General features: G+C 42.2%; 1 protein-coding gene across 5 annotated transcripts in view; it reads right to left on the reverse strand.

Moving 5' to 3' along the window:
• The window catches only part of Pak3 (p21 (RAC1) activated kinase 3), a 222,359-nt gene that overhangs the window by 113,942 nt on the left and 92,264 nt on the right, over positions 1-16,153 (reverse strand). For 3 of the 5 annotated variants that reach the window (XM_041645741.1, XM_041645740.1, XM_041645736.1), the window contains exons 1-2: positions 4,804-5,050; positions 3,612-3,722 (exon numbers count right to left, since the gene is read on the reverse strand). The exons of 1 other annotated variant lie outside the window; for it this stretch is intronic. The gene's annotated coding sequence lies outside the window, so the exon portion shown is untranslated. Of the gene's footprint in view, positions 1-3,611; positions 3,723-4,803; positions 5,051-16,153 lie in introns of those variants that run through there. One more of the 5 variants, XM_041645738.1, reaches the window with a different exon arrangement.

Here is a 16,153-nt window from a genome sequence, read left to right on the forward strand (position 1 = left end):
GCACACCCGTGTGTTTGTGTGTGTGCATGCACATCAGCCTGTTCTAACCAAAATTTCTCATGTTTCTAAGTTTTCCTTCAGTATGCTTCACATTTCCCCACATACCTTCATATGAAACATCAAACAGTAACTTCATGGCAGTTTGCCTTGAACCCACCAATGGTGTATCTTGAGCCAGCACAGAAGCAATTCCCTTGCATACTGGAGGTATATTATGGGTCATGTATATCTGTGCTATTACTTGTAGTGTTATAATATGTGTATGTGTATATGATTTGTTACATCTATACTATGTTGTATTTGTCCTGAACTTGCACTGTGTTATATGTGCAGTGCTGTGTTTATATCATGTCATGTACACTTATCTTGTCAGTATGTTATTGTATATGCACTATATTTCTGTAATATGTTACATATGATTATATCTCTACCATGCTACATGCACGTACACATGCCATATGTCTAATTTGTAGTGTGCAGCATGTATGTCTATACCATGCCATATACATCTGTACTGAGTGGTGAGTGTTGCATAGCTGTAGTATACGGTGCATTTACACAGCCTTTGCTTTCTTCCTGTAGCTCAGTCTCTTGTTGAAAGCTAGGCAGATATGAATGCATATATCTTATACATACCTAACTTCTCTTTCTTTGCTGCATTTTAGCTTTATTCCCCCTAGAATTTCTGTCTGAGGACTAAAACTATCACCTTGGGGTGGAGATCAAGGGAATTTGTGACAATTGTGCCCTCTTCCACAGAACCATTCATGGCAAACGTCTTATGCAGCGTTAAAGATTTCTGGGGAAAGCTCCTGGATCCTTCTTCAGGCCCAAAGAAGATAAAGTGCAAGGGAGAAGAGAGTGATGCCCCTCTCTCTAAATCTGCTCATACTGGAGAAGAGTGCTATGAAGGGAGCCTCCTTCAATCTTTATAGAAGGAGTGTGCCTTTGCTTGCCAGGCTTGTTAAGAGCTGCTTCAGAGTACTGGTTTCCAGGCTGGATCTTGGGATCGCAATGGGAAGCTGAGAAAATGTGCCTCAAGTATAGTCACTAGGGGGCGATATTGTGCTGTCAGAGACAGTGGTCTGTTGAGGGTGCAGAATTCCAAATACTTCTCATGGCTCTGCTAGAGATGAGGGAAAAGAAGCTGCCTTGTGCCAAGCCAGCCCCACCCCCCTTTTATAATTATCTTCACCAAAAAACCTTTCTGTTTTGGGACTGCATTCAGTAGTTAAAATAGTAGAGAGTCTCAGTGCCCCCCTTTGATCTGGCTATGAAAACTACCACGCAGAGCTTTTCCCGGGCTTATAGGTAACCCAGAAAATACAGATTTGGGCTTCTCCTTCTCTGCACGCTCCCCATTCACATGAAATAAAAGTGAAGCCATGTGGCTAAAAGATGAAACGTGTGGGTATCTCTTTTGCATTGGCTTTTCCTAAACTGGAGAGCATACAAAACGGAAACTGCTAACGACGGGCTATTTTCTTTTGTTGCAGGAGGGCTTGTGCTTTAGTGCCTATCTTAACTATCAAGTACAAAATGGTCCAGGTCGTAATGTTCCCACCAGATTAGAGAACACCCAGTCTAATTCCGTCATTTGGAGGTCAAGAAAACGGGCACCGAGTACCACACGCATTCAGCCTGGTTTCTGATTTCCGAGGTTCATGCTGTCCCAGCTTCCACCCTGCCCACTCCACAAAAAGATTTTTCCCTCTAGATCCACCCCCTTCTAACCCACAGAAAACCTTGCCTCCCCCATCAGCTCTGCGAGCTTCTGAACCAACAACCACTTCATGATCCGGCCTCTCTGTGAAAATATGTTGGAGATGACTCTTTTTTCCATCAGGAAATTGATCATTTCTTCTTGGTTTTCAAGGTCCACTTCCCTTATTTTGCTTCCCACCCCCAGTCCCATCTGGAGCTGCACCGTTTTACCCCCTCGTTGCATCCCCTGGGTGCAGCACAGATTGTTCCAACGTGTAGATAATTGACCGAATGTGCAAATCAGACACGGATCTATTGCATTGATTAACATTTCCAATTAAACTCCCGGTTAGGCTGTGAGTATTAGTGACTCAAGTCATCACAAGCAAATGCTTGTACCTTCTACGCTGCAGAGTGCAGTAGGCAGTGCCACATTTCTGGGGAGAAATGGAAACACACTGACGTGGAGGTTCACTTAGTTCTGGTACTGCTGAATCAGACTGTAAATGTATGATTGTTGATCCGAGGCTTGGGCTTCACACCTGAAATGGAGGACTTGGGTCCTCCACGCCGCTACAGTTACCTTTCCGCCCCCTGCTGGCAAAGCTATTTAGTGGGGATTTGGCCTGGAAGTCTACCCTGGCCCTGCAAAAGGAACTGCCTAGCTTCTGACAGGTGAGGTTGTGGGTGTGGGTGGGGTCGGGGAAAGGTGCCCAGCTAAGACTTAAGCTGCCCTCCAGAAGCCTGGAAAGCCACACTTACCTTCCAGTGTAACAGTTTTCTGCAGTCCTTAGTGGACACAAGGCTCCCCCCATCCCACCTCCCCCTTCCCCACCCCTCATGGATTCTCTTTTGACTCAAACCTGGGTCTAATTCACCCATATAAAGCAGTCAGACTCCAGTCTCGGGTTATAGCTCCCCTGCTCTCCTCTCTAGCCTTCACCCACCCCTAGTCCCTTCCCTTTATCTAAAAGGAAAAAACTGATTTTTTTTTATACCGCTGCTCATCAAGTTTCTTATCATTCCTTTGGTTAAAGTTTCTGGTTCCTAAAAAGGGGTTATACAGCTGGGAATGCTATTGATTCCCTAAACTGCTAGAAGCCCCAAAGAATCCTTGATTGAGTCACTGCTGTCTTGACTACCAAAACTTTTCTGTTACCATGTCACCAGGGAAACCGGGACTCCTGGGCTCTTAGGAAGATACTGGTCTTTCTGCATCCTCTATAGCGCTCTCCTACCTACACCATTAGCTCCAGCCTATTCAGTCTGATTTCTAGATCTTATTTCTTCAGTACTCGTCATTCACTTTGACTTGGTACTTAGTCCGACTTCACAATAGCAGAATCTCTGCCAGCAAACCCCTTCCACTCTGCAGCCATTTCCCGTTTCTCTCATCAAATCTACTACCCAGTCTTCTCCAAACGCAGAGCAGATTTGTCTGCTCTATACCCCACTTTCACGTTTGAACGGGGAAAAAAATCAACCACCCACCCACCCAACCAACTAACAAGTAAACCCATAACCTGTAGGAATGATCAGGATGTTCATGCATGTCGTGGCCCTTTGCTTGTGCTCTTACCACAAGTTGTCTGCTAGAAGACTTAAAGAATGAGCCTCTTCACATCCGGGGTCTCTCTGGATTCTTGATTACCAGCAGTCAGCTTTAGCCCAGCACACCTCCCAGACTCTTTTCATGTTGTGTGTTGCGTGGACACGACATTTGTATCCCGAAAAAAAGAGGGCTAGTTGGCTCTCTTCCCAGGTGCCAGCCTATTAATCACCCATTACTTCCATTACCACGGTGAGCCCCTTTACCCAAAGGTGCCCCTGATTGGAAGCTCAAGTGCCAAATCACACATCGTGCCCAATTATAATTTTACAAATGGCCCACTGAAAACCACACTGACCTTTTAGACCTGGCTCATTCCAGAACAGGGCCACAGTGCTGTCGCCAACAGGAATGCACCTCCTTCTGTTCCAACACCTCAGACAACCATACAGTTGGCCTGGATTTGAGTCTGAAAAACCATGTGGTGGGGGGAGCAAAACTAACATGGCTAAGGGCTTCCCTGGGGAAAGCCATCTTTTTTTCAAAATATAGTATACTGCAACCACCCCCATCATGCTTCCCAAAGCCAAGCCACTCACCTTTCTCTCTGCTTCTACGGCCCATACAGCCCAGAAACCTCAAGTCTATAATCTGGAATGGATTATGGGAGATGGGACCAAAAAACAAACTAACAAAATCCAACGGAGCCCCCCCCCCCAGTTCCCTCCTTGGGGAAGAACCACCTACAACCCCCGCCCAACCCTCACCCTGCCCTCAACCATCACCTAAGGAAAGGAAAAGCCTACCAGAGCCAAAATCTAAAATGTTCTGTTCACTCAGAAGTATGCCAATTACAAACTGAGGGCAGTGTCTCCTCGGAGCCAAAAGGGACACGAAAGGGAGGAAGCAGTAAACCCAATGACCCTACTCCCCAGACAAAGACAGGGGCCAACAGGGGACGCCAGCCTTTTCTAAGGACCTTATTGAATCCATTCAGTCCCACAGAAAAAGAAGAAAAAAAGAGTCCTCCTGTTATTACCATCCCCCCATGTGAAAAGGGGAGGGGGATAAAGAAAAAAAATAAAAGAAAGGAAGGCTCTTTTTAAGAAAATTGGTACTTTTATGTTTCAGTTGGGTAGTTCTGATGCGGACTTGGCCAGACTGTGGCCACACCCCCTCCCCTTCTCTAGAGGGCTGCTGTCAACACTGTGGCTGGGATGGGGGTAGATGGTAGGAGAATTACAGTCTGACACAGCTTTCAGGGCAGATTTTGCCCCACGCAGCCCAAGCCCCAATAAACTAATCCTGGGTTTAGCCAAGGGAAGAAGCCTGGGTCCTTGAGGACCAGCCCGGACACACCCACTCATCTGCCTAGGCAAACCCCATCATAAGCTGGGAGCTGGGTCCCACAGCTTGGGCACCGTTGCCATGTAAGAGAGTCAAAGCTGGGGCGCATCCGGAGCAGGAGGGGGACACAGGAAGGAACATCTGCCCAGGAGCCTCCCCAACCCCGAGCTAACCCCGTACAGTACAGAAGTCACAAGATTTACCTGTCAAGGGTCCAGCCACCCTGCCAAGACCTTTCCAGTACCTCCAAGCACGCTGACAGTTGGGCTGGGGAGCTGCAGCCCAACGGCCGGCCGCAGCCGCAGCCCGGGGCCCAGCCGGCTCCCCCCCCCCCCCCCACGGCTCTTCTCTCGCCCAGTGCGCTCACTCCCAGAGGGGAAAAGCTGCAGCCCCCAGTGTAAGACCCCAGACTGCAGCCACAGCTGCCCGCCTGCTACAGAACCCCTCTGCTCAGCAACCGCTCCCTAGCTCTTCTTTGCTATGACGTCACCTGGGCTCTGCACCGTACCTAGGCCAATCAGATGGTGAGCATGAAAGTAAAATCGCCCTGAGTGGGCTACTGGGGACCAATCTTTTGTTTCCAGGCAGGAAGCGCCCTAGGAGGGGGGAGAAAGTGAAAGGGGGAGAAAGGAGAGGGAAAGGAGATGGAAACTTCTACACTGTCGGGATTGTATAAAGAGGAAGGTGGAGCCATCGAGAAAGAGGCACCAGGCAAGAGTGAGGAGGGGACGTTTCATGCATCTTTCTTGCTTGCCAGCCTTAAGAACACTAGACTTTGAGATAAATTTCCAGGCCAGGGAATCCATCGACAGGAGCAGGCTTTCTGGAGGAAATGGTTTGGATTTGGGACACCACCTGTCAGCCTAGTAGGTGACATAGAAAACTAAGAGGGAGAGATGTGGAGGTGAAATTAGACAGGGAAAATAGTTTTCTACACATGGGAGGTACGTTTCAAAACAGGTGGCATTATACAAAAGAAATAATTCTTTTACTTCCAGTTGAGTGCGTTGATTTCACATCGCTCCCCTTGTTCACGTTTTCCCTAACATCTTTAACGATTTCTCTCATCTTTACCAGAAGGTTCAGATTTTGACAGGTGTCCTAAATCGTTTCAAATCTACCTTCACAAATCTTCACTTCCTACTCCCAAATCCACCCTTCTTAAAGTTTTGGCAGATTATATAAAGTATGCCATATCTCTGCAATGAGACAACAGACTGCTCAATACTCTGTATGTTCGAGTTATGACGATGTAAAATATGCCTCCCAAACACAGAAGAGGAGAGGGCAAAATCTTAATGGTTAGGTTAAAGTGGTGGGGTTTAGAGGCGATTTTCTTTTCTACTTTTGAATTTCTTTTAAAAAATAAAGGTAAATGTATTTTCACAAAAATGAAAGGCCAGAATAAAGGATAACTATACCCAATGTCCTTTTGATTTGATTTTCTCAACACTGCATGAGAACCTCATTCCTTCACAATGACAAAACAATGTATTTTAACACCAAGACTTACTTTTCATGTTTTTCCCACATCCTCTGAGGAAGAATCACACAAAAGATCTCTGGATTAACCAGAGACAACCCTAGAAAGGTGTGTGTGTGTGTTGGGGGCGGGGTTATTGATTCATTTTGACTAAGATCAGGCACTGAAAGAACAATGACTAACCTACGACAAAACAGGGAAGACTAAGACGGGGACTCAGAAATTTACACCAGGATGGTGTTGCCGCATTTTCCTTCAATAAAAATATGTATGTATGCCTACGTAAGTGTTCTATGAAGACTGTAGAAAGTAGTAGAGCAGGAATTTGTATCTAAATCTGAGTACACAGCCCATGGATTTTCTAATATGCTGAAGTGAATGCTTAATAAAAATTAAGCAGGGCATTAATGGCTGTGGAAAATATGCACTGAATTTATAAGGAAAAACTACACAAGGTAAGTGCTGTTTAAAAATGGGGTGTTTTAAAATAGCTTTTAAAACACATCCTGGTGGTTGCCTTCTAATGCAACACGCACACTCTCTCATTCTTGCTTAATAGATTGAAATCAGGATGCTTCTGCTTACAATGACTTTACAGATACTTTTGTAATTAACTTTGGGGTTAAAAAAGTAACTACATCACATTGATTTTTTTTTATACATAATGGTGGAAGTAATCTAAAAAATACTGATCTAAATGTCATTTGCTTAATGGTAACGCATCGTATTGTAAATTGCTTTTATTTGGGTTACTTTAAACCCAAATACTTAAAAAAAAAAAAAGAAGAAGCATAACTGGATTTTCCTGGTAATGATTCAGCTATGGTTTCTGGGGTATTGATTTCAATTGTAATTAAAAGGTATTTGATTTCACTCTAATCCCCACATATACCTCAGGTATAACTTAGAGCTATTTATATAGTCACTTCACATGGTTATTTAAACGTTTCATGTGTGTATTTATTCTTTCCCCAGTGATTTCCTCACTCTTTTTGTGTGTGAGCGTGTGCGTGCACACGCGTGCACATGTGTGTGTAAATGGGGGGCAAAATCCTTTTAGGTCTTGACAAACTGAAGCACAGTAATGTCATTCAAACAAGACTCTACACCCAGCATGAAAGACTTGGATCCCCGTGTAAAAAGGTATTAACCTGTGTTATTCTTGATACCCAAAGATAGTCTTTGCTACCAGTGTGGCTTATTCTCCAAGAATATAGAGGAAGGAAAGGACTTTAAACTATACAAGCTTAATATTTTATTGGTGTGCAATTTTCTCTTCCAAACTCCCACTATCTGTTCCTTCCTTGCTTGGATGTTCTCTGGCTCAAAAATACAACCTTGAGAACCAATAGAATTTGTATCATGTTTCTCAGATTACAAACCTTCTTTGTATCTCACCATTTTTCCAGGGCTTTTTGATTTATTTTTTTTAAAAAACTGACCTACTAGCTCCAGTTCCTCTCCTTCTCCCAGCCCCAACTATCCCCTTTCCACCCCCATTCACTTCTCAGGTCATTCAATGACCACAATAACCGCAACAGTTCACTTCAGCAAGCATTATGATCTGAATGTCATAGAATGAACAGTAAAATCCCAGGGCTTTGAAGTCACCAGGGCACTGACTTCCAGGTCCTTTAGATCACAGTATAAGGCAATTTGAGAGCATGATAGGAATGGAGGACATGGAGTGTTTACTTTATATTCAAAGCCTAGACGAAAGAAATATTGCAGGCTGGGCAGCAATGGCGCATGCCTTTTATCCCAGCACTCTGGAGGCAGAGGCAGGCAGATCTCTGTGAGTTCAAGGCCAGCCTGCTCTACACAGCAAGTTCCAGGACAGGCTCCAAAGTGACAGAGAAACCCTGTCTCAAAAAAACAAATCAACAACAAAAAAGAAACATTGCACAGTCTCATATCCATATACCGTAGCACTGATGGGACTGACGAGTTGCTAATATTTACCAAATTTATAATTTCATGTCATTTGACCTATCAATCCTAAATCAAAGAAAATGCTTAAAGATATCTTCATGGCAACATACCAAGATATGCTCAAGAATATTCATTGTTTGCTCTAATGTAAGAGCATAAATGTCACATAAAAGGGAACCTAAATGTCCCTCCATAGGAGTTCATTGGTTTTTGTTGCTGTTGCTTGTTTTTGTTGTTGCTGCTGTTTTTGTTTTCTCCAGCCAGATTCTCTGACTGGCCTCAACATTACCACTTACTTGAAAATGACCTCAAACCGCCTCCTTAATCCTCTAGGCTCCTGCTGCAGCCCCCCCAAGTGCTGGGATTACACGTGTGTGCTACAGCTGTAGCTATTCTTGAATTTTTTAACTTCTCATTCAAAGTCTGAATGCACTGGAAGAGGATGCACAGGTCAAAAAAATCATTGCTGCACGACTCTGGAGATACATATGAAGTCTCGAGATTATCACCAACACCAAGGTACTAGAGATAACCATCATTTCCTAAAACCTCAGACTCTAAAAAGAAAATAGTCCAATTATATCATACACATATTTTAAAATATTATACACCAGGTAAAAATCACCAGGTGGTTTCCTATAAGCTAAAATAAGAAGCATGCTTCGACACTTTTTTGAGTAAAACACAATTGCAGGACAATATGGATGCTTTAATTTTATGGTTGTTAAAAATTGTGTGTGTGTGTGTGTGTTTACATTGGAATTACATACAGCAAACACAGGGTGACTGTAGGCATTAATGAGGTAAATTATGACATATATGTATGTGTGTTTTATTTAAACATTCTTCAATTTACAGTGCTTCAATGTAGAATTTTTCTCTCTCCCTCCCCCTTCTCTCTTTCCTTTTCTGTTTCCTTCTCTCTTTTTCTTTCTTCATCTTTTTAATCTTTTATTTTGTTGTTGTTGTTTTAGATGCACTTCTATATTCTACCCTCCTAACCAAACTTGCTCAGTAAATGGTGTGCAGCATTAGCTAGGAAGAGTGTCTGAGTATTGCTGTATATGGTAGTCACTAAAGCTGACCCTCTTTCTGCTTGCATCCCTGCCCCCATTATTAGTAGCTGCAGCTCTCCTGCAGCAGGCTGTTTTGTTGATTGCATGCAAGAAAAATACAGGGAGTTTAGACATGTCAAGAGGTGAGTCTGAGAAACCAGAGACTGTGAGGTAGAGTGTAGGGATAAGTCCCGCCCCTTGGTGGGCGTGTTCGCCTTGGGCTAATGTCTGCCTATAAATTTGGCAAGCATGCTCCCAGCCACCTCTTCTGCTTTCCTGGTCTCCTCTGGAACAGTGGTTCTGTGAGTCTATTTCGACATTAAACTATATATAAATTGTTACAATATGTCTGCATTCGTTTATGCTGTTACATTTTGGTGCCCAACGTGGGGCTATTTTTGCCCCCGACTCAAGCGGGTAGCCTGCTAGCTAACACAGCACCCTCCCGGGTGCTGTTTTTTAGTTCGTGACTCTGTGACTCCGGCCCCAGTGCCAAGTCCGAGACATACTCAGCCACACAGGCCCATTGTGCCTGCCTTGGCTAAGTTTGCAACGGAACCCCACTGCCTGAATTAGCAGAAACTCAAGTACCTGCGGTTTTTCAACAAAAGCTGCCACAGCAGCAGATTTGGTCTGATACAAAGTGACTTGGCTGGGCAGTGGTGGCGCAAGCCTTTGATACCAGCACTTGGGAGGCAAAGGCAGGCGGATCTCTGTGAGTTTGAGGCCGGCCAGGCAGTGGTAGCGCACACCTTTAATCCCAGCACTTGGGAAGCAGAGGCAGGCAGATCTCTGTGAGTTCGAGACCAGCCAGGCAGTGGTGGTGCACGCCTTTGATCTCAGCACTCGGGAGGCAGAGACAGGCGGATCTCTGTGAGTTCGAGGCCAGCCTGGTCTACAGAGCTAGTTCTAGGACAGGCTCCAAAAACACAGAGACCACCACTGGCAAGAACCGATCATAGCAGGTAAAAAATTTTTTCTTTTATAAATAAAATGTCTGAACACATTAGTATTCAAGAATTTAACAGTTTTTTTAATTGTACCATGTGGGAGATTTTACAAGAGGTGTCTATCACCCCACATCTATGGATCCTTCTGGGATTCGTAGTTTTCATTGGCACCAAATGGTTTGATAATAGAAATATGATAAAGTCTTTACGAGACGAATCCAGGATTCTTAAGGCAGAGATTGAACGCTTAAAAACAATTGAGAATGACAACAATCTTCTCAAGAATCAGTTTGAAGTTCTCCAGGCTGATAACAATCTTCTCAACAATCAGTTTGAAGTTCTCCAGGCTGATGTTAAGGAGAAATTCATTACTATGGAAGAGGGAACAGCTGATCTGGATTGTAAGCTTCAGTCCCTTTCTGTAGGAACTGAAATATTACTGGCTGATATTAACGAGAAATTCATTACTATGGAAGAGGGAATAGCTGATCTGGATCGTAAGCTTCAGTCCCTTTCTGTAGGAACTGAAACATTAGTGGCTGATATTAAGGAGAAATTCATTACTATGGAAGAGGGAACAGCTGATTTGGACAATAAGATTCAGTCCCTTTCTGTAGGAAATGAAACATTAGTGGCTGATATTAAGGAGAAATTCATTACTATGGAAGAGGGAACAGCTGATTTGGACAATAAGATTCAGTCCCTTTCTGTAGGAAATGAAACATTAGTGGCTGATATTAAGGAGAAATTCATTACTATGGAAGAGGGAACAGCTGATTTGGACAATAAGATTCAGTCCCTTTCTGTAGGAAATGAAACATTAACTGAGAGAATCAAAACTGCTGAATGTGACAATCGGATTTTGTCTAAAGCTTATGACAGATTGGCGGAAAGATTGTCAATACAAGAAGGCACGGTTTATGCCATAAAAATTATGTCCAAAGATGGGATGTTATCTCTAACGGACAAACTTCATACTTTAGAATCCTCAATGAAGGCTTTGGAACATAATTCTGGACAGGAGATTCAGACATTGCAGAAGGCAATTGTGAATAGAATTGAAAAGATTGAGGAATTTCTAAATTCTGATGAAGAAGAGCAAAGGGTAAAAAGGCAAATTTTAACTACATCTGTGGGTAAGTCTCTCCGGGACAATTTCCACAAAGCTCTACCTACAGCTCTACCTGCCTTTCCAGTAATAACAACAGAGAAGGTGATTGGTTCCAAAAACCCTAGGGTCATCAAGGAGGATACATGGGAGCCTGTCCGTATGAATGATCTCAAGGAAATAAAACAGGTTGTCATGACTTTTGGGATGCAAGCCTCTTTTGTTAAAGAGATGCTAAGATCTTGGGCCACAACAAGCAGAGCAACCCCCTCGGACTGGCTCCAGCTGAGCTCTGCGGTACTCGAGAGTGGACCGCAATTGAAATGGAAATGCTTATTCAGGCAAGAGGCTAGACTCTTAGAACAGCAGGAAAAAGCGAAGGGAATTGACATTTCCCTAGATCAAATTCTAGGTGAAGGGCTCTTTTCCAATCCTCAGGAACAAGCTAATTTGGATGAAAACACACTCTCCATGTGTACTACAGCAGCCTTAAGGGCTTGGGACAGGGTACAAGACCCAGGACAGAGAATGGAATCATTTGTTAGATTTAAACAGGGTCAGAGAGAAACCTTTAGTGACTTTTTACAAAGATTAACTAAGGCTGTACAAATAGGGATATCTGACCCAGAAGCAAGACGCATAATGATTGAGTCTTTGGCTTATGAAAATGCAAATGTGGAATGCAAAAGGATTTTGGGTCATTTAAAGCTCAGATCAGCGCCCTTGGAAGAATGGGTCTTGCATACACTCAATGTTGATACATTTGATTATGGCACTGAAGCATGGGTAGAAGAAGCAATTTCCAATGGTAAAAGGAGACACCAGAATACCAAATGTTTTAATTGTGGCAAAATGGGTCATATGAAAAGGAATTGTAGACAACGGATTTTCAGAAATAATAATAATAATAATGCATCTTTCAGAAATAATAATAATAATGCATCTTCTAGAAATAACAGAAATAGGAGGACTCAGCCTTCAGGTTTATGTAGAAGATGTGGAAAAGGCAGACATTGGATGAATGAATGCAGGTCTACAAGAGATAGACAAGGCAACCTGATACAGTCGGGAAACATGAGGGGGGCCTCACAGGCCCCCATGGCAAACATGGTTCAGTCATTTCCAGTTTTTGCAGAGAACGTGCCTCATCAGGACAATTAGGAAGCCCCATGCCTACTGTTACAAGCAATAATGATCAGAAAGATAAGTTACGTGTGTTTTGGCAAACTTCTATAAATGATCAAAGACCTAAACTGAGAGTGTATGTAAATGGCATTTTTATTACTAGCCTGCTGGACACAGGTGCTGATGTAAGCATCATTACCCCAGAATCTTGGCATCCGTATTGGCCTCTTCAGAATGTAAATGTTCAGCTCCTGGGAATTGGAACCCTATCTCGAGTAAGGCAGAGCACGAGATGGGTTGAATGTATAGGGCCAGAGGGACAAATAGGAAAATTAAAGCTATATGTAGCCAATATCGCAATGAATTTATGGGGTCGTGACCTATTATAACAATGGAATACCGAAATTAACATTCCTGCTACTTCTAGAGCCTATATTTCTGAGAATAATATTAAAAGATATTACAAACGGAGAAAACCGGCCATTCTGGCTGTACAAGAACAAACAATTGATGTCCTTTCAGAGATACCAACAGCCTTGCCTCTGAAATGGTTGACTGAGAAACCAATATGGACAAAGCAATGGCCTTTAACTGAGGAAAAGTTACAGGCTTTAGAACAGCTGGTACAAGAACAATTAGATGCTGGACATATAGAAGAATCTACCAGCCCTTGGAATTCTCCTGTATTTGTGGTTAAGAAAAAATCAGGTAAATGGAGAATGGTGACAGATCTCAGGGCCATCAACAAGGTTATTCAACCTATGGGCCCTCTGCAATCTGGAATTCCTTTGCCCTCTTTATTACCAAAAGGATGGCCTCTCATAGTTACTGATTTAAACGATTGTTTTTTCACTATACCTTTGCAAAAAGAAGATAGAGAAAAATTTGCCTTCACAGTGCCTACTTATAACAATTCTCAACCTTCGAGGAGGTACCACTGGACCGTTCTCCCCCAGGGTATGTTAAATAGCCCCTCCCTGTGCCAATATTTTGTGAACCAACCATTGCAAATAATACGCAAGAAATTTCCCAAATCTATAGTATACCATTACATGGACGGCATTTTGTTATCCGATTCAAACATGGATACCTTGAACAGACTGTTTGAAGAAATAAAGATACTTTTACCTAAATGGGGATTGCAAATCGCTCCTGAAAAGATTCAGAAGGGAGATTCTGTTAATTATTTAGGTTATAAAATATGTTTGCAAAAAATTAAGACACAAAAAGCACAAATTAGGAGAGATCGCCTACAGACTCTTAATGACTTTCAAAGACTGTTAGGAGACATTTCCAGTCTATGACCAGCTATTGGAATAACACCTGATCTAATAATTCATTTGAACAAAACCTTGGATGGTGATAAAGATTTAAACAGTCCCAGAGAATTAACAGCTGAAGCAGAAAAGGAACTGACAATGATTGAGGAAAAATTACAACAGGCACATGTGGACAGGGTGAATCCAGAGCTCGATTGTATTCTCATCATACTACCATCAAAAATTTCTCCTACAGGAATTTTAATGCAGAGAGATGATATTATTCTGGAATGGATCTTTTTACCACATAAACCATGTAAGAAACTGAAAACTTATGTGGAAAAAGTCTCTGAGTTAATTATAAAAGGCAAGCTGAGACTTTGTCAACTAGCAGGCATAGACCCAACAGAAATTATAGTGCCTTTCACTGCTGATGAACTAAAGAAATTATGGGAAGATAATGAACCATGGCAAAGAGCTTGTGCTAATTTTTGGGAAACAATAATAACAACTATCCAAAAAGCAAGAGGCTTAACATCATAAAGAGAACTTCTTGGATTCTTCCTCGAATCATCCGTGATGCTCCAATAACTGGAGCCCGTACATTCTATACTGATGCCAATAAATCAGGGAAGGCAGGTTACAAATCAGAAGACTTGGGTAAGGTGGAACAAAGCCCATATAATTCTGTCCAGAAGGCGGAATTATATGCCATTCTTATGGTGCTAAGGGATTTTAAAGAACCTATTAATATAGTTACAGATTCATAATACGCAGAAAGAGTTATTTTACATATTGAAACTGCTGAATTTATACCTGATGATACAGAACTAACCTCATTGTTTCTCCAGGTTCAAGATTTGATCAGGAACAGGCTTTGCCCTATGTACATAACACACATCCGATCCCATACGGGTCTGCCAGGTCCTCTAGCAACAAGGTAATGCAGAAATTGATCAATTATTGATTGGCAGTGTGCTACAAGCCTCTGAATTTCATAAAAAACATCATGTTAATAGCAAAGGTTTGAAGAAAGAATTTTCAATGACATGGCAACAAGCTAAGGAGATTGTAAAGAAATGCCCTACTTGCTCTTTCTATAACCAAACGCCACTGCCTGCAGGGGCTAATCCAAAGGGAACCCATAGGAATGAAATCTGGCAGATGGATGTGTTCCACTTTGCAGAATTTGGCAAATTAAAATATGTTCATCACACCATTGACACTTATTCAGGCTTTCAGTGGGCAACTGCTTTAAGTTCAGAAAAAGCAGATTCAGTAATCACTCATTTATTAGAAGTCATGGCTATCATGGGTATACCTACACAAATAAAGACAGATAATGGTCCTGCTTATGTTTCTAGGAAAATGAAACGGTTTTTTTGATTATTACAATATCAAGCATGTTACAGGTATACCATACAACCCTACAGGTCGAGCAGTCAAAGGAAGATCAAATCGAACTATAAAGGATATGTTGAACAAACAGAAAGGAGTGGAAAACACCCCCAGAAATAGGTTACATAATGCTTTGTTAACCTTGAATTTTCTCAACGCTAATGAGAAGGGAACAAAGGCTGCAGAAAGACATTGGATAATGGAAAAGTCTAGTGAACTAAATCAACCAGTTTATTTCAAGGATGTGCTGACCTCACCATGGAAGCCAGGAGATGTGCTACGTTGGGGAAGGGGTTTTGCTCTTATCTCCACAGGTGAGGAAAAATTGTGGATACCGTCAAAATTAATAAAGGTTCGGTTTGAAGAAGAGAAGCCACTTGGAAAGGATAAATAGCAATTCATTCACAAGGATGGCGAGCATACTGATGGTAAGAAATACAGATAGGTTGGAGGCAGGGTACTTTTCTTATCTCCACAGGAAAATACTCATCTTCAAAGAAATTAAGGGACCCTGAATATTTAATTACTGATGGATGGACACATTTTGTAAGTATTAATTTATATATATATATATGTGTGTGTGTGTGTGTGTGTGTGTGTGTGTGTCTTATTAAACATTTCTTTATAAATATATAGAGCTGGTTTTGAAGTTGGACTCTGGCTCAGTCCCTCTCCAATTCCAAGCCTGTTAGTAAGAGAAAAATCCAGAGTTTCTGGAGTTTCTGTCTCATGTCAAGAGCCATGATATGGGACAGAAAGAAATATGAGTTTAGAAAACATCTTTGCTTTTCTCCATATCTATCATACTTTTCATTGAATATATCTATCATGCCTTTCATTGAATATATATATGTATGTCTATATGATTAATGTTTAAGTTTTTCATAATGAACAATGAGTTTTTCCTGAAGTGACATTTGAAGTTTCCAGGAAGAAGATGGGGCCCCACAGCAACAACTCTACCTGGTTGATATGATGTCATGATACTGATAGCGCTACTACAAGACCTGTTTTGGATACCAGCTGCACAAGACGATCCCAACTTGGTTAGCTGAAATGGTGCACATCTTGTACAACATTCTGGCCAGACCTCCACAAAATACTCAGAGACTATTTGCAATTTTAAAAGACATTGATCTTGAAATTTAACCATCATTTTACTTTCACAGGATCCCCCAGAAAGAACGTCGCCCCCATGACAGCTGGAAGTAATTCTAGAGGACGACGTCCCCTCTCCCAGTAA

The sequence above is a fragment of the Microtus oregoni genome, unplaced genomic scaffold, assembly GCF_018167655.1.
Source record: "Microtus oregoni isolate MIOR12 unplaced genomic scaffold, Mior012 000116F_ref0000321, whole genome shotgun sequence".
Classification (NCBI taxonomy): domain Eukaryota; kingdom Metazoa; phylum Chordata; class Mammalia; order Rodentia; family Cricetidae; genus Microtus; species Microtus oregoni.